Raw genomic sequence first — 9375 nt, 5'->3', positions numbered from 1 at the left:
ACCATGGTGATGTACATTATCTGCATACAATCAAAATATAATCACTCCATCCACCTTTGAATAAACCTTGCAGGAAAACACTCTTCTGATGCAATAAACAAAGTGCTTTTTCCAGCACAGGTGAAATCTTTTAAAGTATTTTTATATTGAACTCAATATTTTTTAAATTAAAAAGTATATATAAAAATTCTGTGAAAGAGCTTCATCCAAAAATAAAGTAAACGTTACTACTAAAATTAAAGAGAAAAACTTTAAAAGTTTGCCAGGCCCCAAAAGATGCCTAGTGATGCGTATAGTCCTTAATTTGTACTTTGCATTGTATTAGTCCTTAAGGAGGCCATTTTCAATAGCCATTTCAAGCACTTCGTATCTCAGAACAGGCCAGAGAAAAGTTAGTATCTAGCTTACCTGAACCAAGAAGCAGAATGCAGTAGCTACAGCTCACGTTTCCAATAACTCTGCCACATGACTTTTGAACAAGAACTACCTTGTATCCAGCTGGTTTGGAGCACAGACAACTGTCTGCAGCTGTGAAGAAAAACCCTAATGATTAGAGAGAAAAAACCCCAACAACATAACAACCAAAACACAAACAAACAAGCCACACACAGGCTCTTAAGTCTATCCAGTACTCTTTGACATAATATGCTGTATTTTTGACAGAAAAAGAAAGTCCAAAACTTCACATAGAAAGCAACAGAGATACTTTTTATTGAATTATTTAAATATCGATGCAAGCTTAGAGGCCCCAGTGAAAACGCAGATCTACTGAAGATTAAACAAACAAACAAACAAGCAACATTTTCCACAAGAAAACTGGCAGTTTATGGAAACTAGTTAAACCAGATAAGACGCAAATCTGAACTTTGCAGAAGACTTTCAGTGAACAGAATAAATCATTTTGAAAAAAAAAAAACACGTAAAAGCAAGAGGAAGAGCCGTAGAGCCAACACTGATCAAGGGAGTAGAGAAAGCTGCAGTAAAGCTGAAAAGGCAGAATAAAGCTCAAAGATAGGTAAAGATAATTTCAGTTTCCTGTAAAAGCAAGTCCCTGCATCAAACAGACAGGTTGAAGAAAACAGGTACAAAAATATTTACAAAGCCCTTTTAAAGAAGTTCCATGCACTACGAATACTGCATATACCACTAAAATTACTCTAGTAATAAAGCCTCTTCTTGTATACGACATTATTTTTCTAATTGAACTATTCACAGAATTTCTTGTGGAGATTTTGTTTGTTTACTTGTTTTTTAACATAAAGAGGAGACTAGTCCATCAGGACTAGTTTTATCTGACATATTATAAACAAAGGAAGGAAAGCAAGAAATAAAAATAAAAAAAAATAAATAATAAAACCCCCAAATCACTAAACAAACAATACAATATTAAAGATGTAATGAACCCAGAATTTAGCACATTAAGCAGAATTAATAGCTTTCTATATTATTTTGAAAACAAATACTGTTTTTTACATCACACATTAACAGAACTGAGCCTGCTAACTTTCCTTTTTCTCTTTATGAACTGCTTTGTATTTCAGAGAATATTAAGAATCTTAAAATTAATAATAATATCAAGAATCTTAATGTGAATTAAACACTTTAAAAATGCTGAAAATTCTCATAGAAAGAGACAGTACTGTCAAAAAATTACAGTTCTGTCACTTTTCCCCATTTTCTATTTCTCAGGTCTCTGACAGTTTCAGAAAACTAGATTTCCTGTTCAGCTCTGAAAATAATTAGCTACCTCCTGCATTTTCAAGAGGATTTCTCCATTGTTGAACTGATTTTTTTCTAATTAACATATTGATTTTTATTTTTTTTCTGATTAGTATCTCCTTTATGACTGCTGTAAAATGGTTATAACTAATTGGGAATACTAACAAGATATTCATGTTTCAGCAGTTCTGGCACTTACTCCTTTCTGTGGAGAAACTTATTTGTACCTCTATCATGCGGTAAGTATAAGTTTTTCCTATTGCTCTGCAATGGAATTAATAACAAAAATACTTTTTGTCAAGCAAAGCAATAAAAGCAAAGAAGTACTTTAAGTTTTGCACATATGATATTAAAGCTCAGCTGACATAGAAACTTGGCACAAAATTGATCTATTTATTTCTGGCATTGAAAATTGAGATTAATCTTCTTTATTCTACACACTACATCACAATTGCCATTGTTACCAGAGAAGCAGAGCTACTACTTTCCACTTCCTGTGCATTTTAAACAGTAAACCCTGCCTTTAATGAGACACTTTTCTTTATTAGCCAACTATTCTACTGTTGATTAATTTCTTTCCTTAAAAAAGCAATAATAAATCAAATTTTGTGAAATCTGTAACATATATCAAATATAAAAGCCATTTCATCTCCAAAAATCACAAGTAGTTTTATTTAAGTTCAATCAAAAGAAATAGCATTTTGTTAAAAAGAGTTTTGTTTAGAGAGTCTTTAAAAACAAGAGACTTTAAATAGAGAATCCAGATAAACTGAATACATGTGAGAAGCGTTGCTCAGCTGACTGATTTTCTGATTGCAAAACTGATTTTAGCTGAAGTGTTAACTATATTTTGATAACACCTGCTGTAAGTTGACCACGCACTAAGAAGAGCCTTCAGTCACAAAACCTTTGCTTTATGGACCATTATTGCTCATTTTGAAGCTCAAAACAGGCAGAAAAACAAAACCTGGTCAAAACCTTGTTTGTGTAATTTCTTCCTCTTCTACTATCAATCCAAAAAGACTGCTCTCATCTAATCCAGAAACTCAGGTGCACAATCAGCTATTAATCAAATCCCAAGATGGTGCAGTTGCATCTGAAATGTGGCAATAATTTGAAAATTCAAAATCACAGGATGACAATGCGGTTCCTTGTTTCAAAAAAAAAAAGCTTATACAGCTTAGATATGGAAGAAGTTTATTTTCATGAACATGCATTTCCTCACCATTATGCCTTTGAAAACCCAAAAAGATAATAATCAATTATTAGAAGCACACCAATATTAAATTAAAAACACACTGTATAGTTACAAAAAAAGGCTCCCATTCTACCAAGCTACCTATGATTTATACTATGTGACCACATTCCAGTCATAACATATCACTTCACCTAACAACATCAAGCATATTTTACCATGGGGGATAACATTTCAGAATTAAATACTTCAGCTCTAAAAGTTGGCAGATACTATTTATTCTGCACATTGTTATCCTACAAAAGCAAGCACAGATTTCCTGGCTCTTTTGCTAACTTTTGTTTAAAGAGAAGCAAGGTTTCTTTGTGGTTCTTGCAAAGTCCAACCAGTATTATGGTCTGCAGTTATTGTTTTGCTCAGGTGCAACAAATTAAGAGAGAAAAACATAAAATAAATGCATGGTGCTGTGGCTATAAAACTTTTCCCATGCTAGGGTGAAGCTAATCAAAGGTAGCTTTAGAAACAATAAATGCTGAGACTGATATATGTAGTCTTCATGGAAAATATACTAGCTAAGTGCAAATGCACATAGGGAGCACTCACTTGGTACAATTATTTTTAGATATTAAATGCTTTAAAATAAAGTCTATTTTCTTTTACTGATTGCTTTTTCTAATTTCGTGACTTCTCGGCTTTTCTGTATTTCATGTGACAGTTTTATCCATGTTTTATTGTGTAACAGATAGAAAAGTTCCCTGGCTGAGAAGGCCAGCAGACAATGGAGCAAAAAGCTTCCAGCTCCCATAATTTAATAAAAAATAATAAATAATAAAAAAGGATAAGATTCCCAAATAGCCTTTCTCCAAAATACACCTGCATGGCTCACATGTAGCTCAAAACCCCTCTTCTCACCTTGCACCTTTGGAGTAGTCTTTTTGCTCATACTGTTTTTAAAAGGAGCTGCAGCACAAAGGGACAATAGCTGAGACAATATCTAAAACTCCTCCAACTTCACTAACAAGACACATTTACTCTAGAGAAATGAAGCCAGTGTCAGAGATAAGCCCTAGTTTAAAGTAAACACACAGAAACTCGCACAGCACAGCATGGCTGTGAGGAGTTTCCTCACAGGCTGGGGGGTGCACACCTCAGACATGGCAGAATGCGGAAGTTGATCTTGCATGTGATGGCTGCCATTGCAGCCTCTGCTGGCAGCTGAGGAAAGTTTTAGGGGTGGTCAGGTCTCATGGTATGAAAGCAACACTTCTGATGCAATGAATAAAGTCTTGCTATAGTTTCACCACATAATTGCTTATTTGCAGAGATATTTGAGTGTGTATAATGGGTGCATGTGGGAAAACTTTGGTGGGGTAAGGTAGGGGCTGCCCCATGCTGCACACAGCAGTGACATCCAGGGCACCTCAGGGGAGATGTGCTTGTGGAAGGAAGTAACGAAAAAAGTGTGAGGAACAGACCTGGAATGGCCAGGACAGAGAAGGGAGAGAGAAGGATGAGCTCCAGAAGGTCCTGGGGTTTCAGCAGCCATCATGAGTCCATCTGCCTCAGCCTCTGGCTTCCTCACATCAATGACAGCAGGAGAGGCTGAGGAATGCAGGCCTTCCCTTTAGCAAATACACTGGGGGAGATGTCTTTTTTCCTTAAAGTCCTGCCAAAACTTAGACAAAACAGAAATTTTGCCTTTAAGATAAAGTCGAAATTCAGAGCTTTAAAAACTTGCAGATTCATAAGTCATAGTTTATGTATGACTCATTCAAATTTCATGCAAATGTTCACTTTACTTCTAAGGCATCACTCTTTGGCCTAGAATTTAAGCTGAATATTTCACAGGGAAATGTGGACCTGGAGCACAGTGTGATTATCTTAGTAATGGTACTGCCATGTTTCTATTTCATAAATAGGAGATATGACAGCCTATAAGGAGGAAAAAGGGATGTTTTGAAACCTGAGGAAGTCTTTGGGGTAGACTCGGATTTTGACAGAAGGCTTGAATTACATTTCACTTTCTTCAGTTTATTTGATAATGATATTCCTGACTCACACCAAAAAAGACAAAGCCACAGAATTTTTTTTTTCTCTGCTTCCTTAATTTCTCTCTTCAACATTCGGCAAAGGTATGTTTGTTTTATGGGATACTTAAAGAGCTCTAATGACATCAAATTCATACGACAGCAAGTGTCTGTCAGGGAAGTTATAATTATAGGATGTATAATCTGCTATTTTAGCTTGTGTAAATCCTTAATAGCTGAGCTAATGTTTTCTGTGTGATTGTGGCAAAGTTGTTGAGCAAGTCAAATCTGTCAGTCTGCACCTAATCTTTCCTGACACTATGCTTAGAAATTTAATGAGACAATACCCAATTTAACAAACAACAGTTCTACAGCTCGCTCTCTCTTGTTGCAGAGAGCTGCCTTTTTCTGAATAACTTCTGGTTAAAATGTCATGTATTTAAGCTGCTGTGACCGGCTGTTTTTTTCTCCAGTAAGTACTGAGGAAGGTACAGGAGTGTGCTCAGTATAACACGTACTGTGAATTTTAAAAGTTAACAAAATTGGAGCTGGGGAATAGATAAAAAGGTACTTCAGAGGGAGAAAAAAAAATGTTTATCTTAATCAAAAGTGCTGTAATAACACTGATGTAAGAAAAGCATTGCCTGGGAGTACACTGGAAGTCTCCAGTATATTGGTCCCTGTATTTTGGACTGTTAGAACTTACAACAGAGCACTGCAGTAATAGAATGTTAGCCACAGTTGTTTTAGAGCAGCTCTAGATTTTATTGGCTCACAGCAATGTTGTTGCAGACAGCTTGCTGTTGTATTCTCTAGGGTGTTCTCCAGCTCCACTAGAGTTCTAAGATCCCCAGTAAAAATCACTTTTGGTTTTCAACTTAGATGATTTTATCCAGCTACATTAAGAAGCCACTTATTTCATGATTGTAGAAGTAATGGGAATAAAATTTATGACTTTGATGGAAAACTTCCCTGTTGTTTGTACAGAGTTCATTAAACCTCAGGAGGTTGTTTTCTCCAGCATGAAATCATACTTGAAATCATGTACAGCTCCACAGGTAACTTGACTTACTTAGTCAAGTGTTCACTTGAAAAGTTTTTGCTATTCCTGTTTTTGGTGTTGTAGCTTTTTTAGGGAAGTGGCTTTTTTTTGCTTGTTTTCTTTTCGTTTTTGTTGTTTGCTTTTATTAGCAGATTTAACCAGAATTTCTATTCCTTTTTCTTCTCCAACAGTTTGTGTCTAGCAAGGAGATGATGAGACACAACCAGAAAGGAGCCATGGTGGGTTGGTGCAGCTTACCTTCATGAAATAGGTATGCTCTACCTGTGGCTGCCAGCACATCTTCACCTTCACAGCTCCTCTGCAAACTTTAGTATCATTAGAACATACTTAGAGTGATTATGAACTACCTGTTTTCTCAGTCATTTAGCTATCTGCAATGAAGTCTTTAAAAATTACAAGACTGGTAGTATAAAATGTTTATGTTAAACCTGTCTGGGACTGTTCAGTAGTGTGCCACCAGTCTTTGTTCTCAAGTAGTTATAAACAGCATTCATCAGACACGATTGAGGGGAAGTACGTCAGTCAGATTCAGAGGTGATCTGCCTCCTCTTTTATCCAAGATGTAAGTGCAAACAAGAGCAGAAGCATATATGGGTATAGTACTATTACTCTAACCTCCAGTTCAAGGAAGGAGGAGTAAGCAGAAAACATACCCTGAGTAATTATCTCTTGGTTAGTTACCTCTATGGCAACTGGGCAGGTTGATATCAGCACAAGAGCTGGCCCAGAACAACATCACCGAATTCCTGTATCTGGGTAAAAAGACGTGTGGTTTTGAGTATTATGGGATGTATGATAAAATAAAATAATAAAAAAGCAAGCCTCAAAGTATATTGATTTAAATTTCATACAAAAAATGAGGACTTGATGGATATTTAACTTGGCTTTGTTTGTGTTTGCATTTTAAATTGACAGCAGCAAGGATGTTTCCTACTCTTCCTTGAAAAGATAGTTCCCACAATTCTTGATACATTCTTTAGATCTGGAGTATAATTGGAAGTCATTCACTTTTCAGCAATTAAAAGTTATGCTTTTTTTCTGATTTCTAAGGCAATCACCAAAAAAATTGCTATTTCAAAAGACTGTTTCTACCAAGGAGTGGTGGAATGGATGTTGCATGAGGATAGAGAGCTGGCAGGATGATGGTCTTGCCAAAGGGAACAAGCTAACTGCTCCCAATAATCCAGCCCAGCCCAGGGATTCAGTTTTGGGTCCGTGTACAGCTCCTTCCACAAGGCAAGAGATCACCAGTGAGGCTTCTCATTAGAAAATAAATTATGTTGTTTAATTCTAATTTTCTGTGGGCTGACATCAATAGAAGAAGTCAACTGCGGGCTTTGCACTGTAGCTGACAATTTTCTTTCTTTTTTTTTCTAAATGCAAGCATTTATCTTTGTTGATTATTATATTTGCATAGATAACTTTATTTGTGACTTGACTAGTAAAACTCTAAGGAACTGGACCATCTGGAGACCAAAGACAAAATTACATTCTAGAGTTAAAATGCTCTGGAGTTTCTTCCAGATGGGCTGCATAAAATCAAACTGCTGTAAGAAACACTGCCAGAAAACAAGTCACTTGACACATACAACCTTTGCAGTAAATGTTTATATAAATTATCATTTTCAATATTGTGTTCTAATTACATAAAGAGCTTTGTGTGTGAAGCAAAACAGTGAGCTTGGTCTTCTGCTATCAGAAAACCACAGGTTAAAGGAGTTAATTAGAAGAGAACAAATTTGGGTTAGTTTTGTTATTATATCCTTTCTGAAAGGGATACAACATTTGAATGAAATTATTTTTGACTTTTCATTTCTTGTTTTTATATATTGCTTCAAAATATTTGTAAGCTTATATTTACAGAAACAAGCCTGAACAAGTTGAAGTAAATATTCAGTCATAGCAAACTGTGTTCTGTTATTTCCACTATTTTATACCTAACGTTAATTCTCTGTTATTAAGTAATGTCCTATAAAAGCCAGCTGATGTACTGTTACATAATATGAACTTCATTCCATCTTCTTTAAGACATTATTTTACGGAACTGAGAAAAGTACTCAGAAAATGAACACAGCATACCACTATAGCATATGCATAGAAGTGCAAAAAGTGACAGACTGATGGCCACATCATTTCTCAGAACATGAAGAGTACGGCTTTGTCCCTCCTTTAGCCCCTTAGAAGATGACCTAACAGTCAAAAGTGATACTGAACATCTGCAGCTTCAGCAGGAGATCAGTGCTGGTTTACTTCAGTAAAGCTGGTATAAGATGATATCTGGACATGTCCCAGGAGATATCTTAAAAGACTCATAATTTAAGGTAGTTTATATTAATAATTTCCATACTACTAATTTGAATTATTAAAAAAGTATAAGCAGAGTCATGAGAAGTATCTCTCACTGAATGTTTTTCAGTGTGGGACACATTTGAATTACTTCCCAAGGTTCAAATGGCTGTGAACGTCTGATTAAAAAAACTAGAAAATAATATTTATTGCCTTTAGTTTGTCATTACAGCTGTCAGTAAGGAGGTATACAATTGATATCTCTACACTGCTGATAATTTCTTATGTGTCTTCTAGCCGAAATGAGCATTAAAGATGTGAATATCACAAAGACACAATGAGGAAATCATGTAATAAAAAGTATGGCTTATTAGGAGCTTGGATTTGTGACATTAACATGTAAAATATGTACAGTGTAATCTGTTCAGTTATTGCTGTCCTCATTATCAGACTGAGATATCTAGCATAAAATCTCTGGGGAGGGTTTGCTCTGATTGTGAAAACAATATTAGGTCGCACAAGTAAAGTTTGGTACAGTTAGACATCTATTTAAATGACAGAAAATAAAACTGAAAAATTTTCTGAAAAATAATGGGAATCCTAAAGTATATCTAATGAGAAACTGAGGATCCTGTTTTCTTCATCCACTGAAACTGACTGCTTCCTGAATTTCTGACTATTTCCAATGTAAAAACTCTGGATATTGGTCACTGTACCTGTAGACTACTGGAGGAATAAACAAAACCTTCCCTAAAGGCATGGGAATGCTCTCCTTACATCAGAAACTACTGTCAGAAATGAAAGCTGAACAGTTCAGTCCCTGAAGGCTGTCTTTTCCCCTCCATCTGACTCACCCAGCAGCACATATCTGTCTCAGGTGCCTGTTAGATGGCCTCATCAGACTATTTTTCTATTGATCTCACTATTGTTGCTGTTAGACCCTAGTACGTCCAGCCAGTAGTTACAAACTAGTATTAACAGTCGAAAGACAGAAAATGTAATCATCCTCTGTTTCATAGCTTTCGAAGAAAAGCAGAGTTATCTAGAATATCTGAAAATCATATTTTCCCTTCTCTCTGCCAAAA

General features: G+C 35.7%; 1 long non-coding RNA gene across 1 annotated transcript in view; it reads right to left on the bottom strand.

Annotated features, from left to right (window-relative positions):
* Positions 1–358: 358 nt before the first annotated feature.
* The window catches only part of LOC104912170, a 52085-nt gene continuing 43068 nt past the window's right edge, over positions 359–9375 (bottom strand). The window contains exon 3 of the long non-coding RNA XR_004160646.1: positions 359–528. This is a non-coding gene — a long non-coding RNA (uncharacterized LOC104912170). The remainder of the gene's footprint in view (positions 529–9375) is intronic.

This window comes from Meleagris gallopavo, chromosome 9 (assembly GCF_000146605.3).
Source record: "Meleagris gallopavo isolate NT-WF06-2002-E0010 breed Aviagen turkey brand Nicholas breeding stock chromosome 9, Turkey_5.1, whole genome shotgun sequence".
NCBI classification, from domain to species: Eukaryota; Metazoa; Chordata; class Aves; order Galliformes; family Phasianidae; genus Meleagris; species Meleagris gallopavo.
Note: the sequence above shows the minus strand (reverse complement) of the source record. Positions and strands in the feature narration are given on the sequence as shown.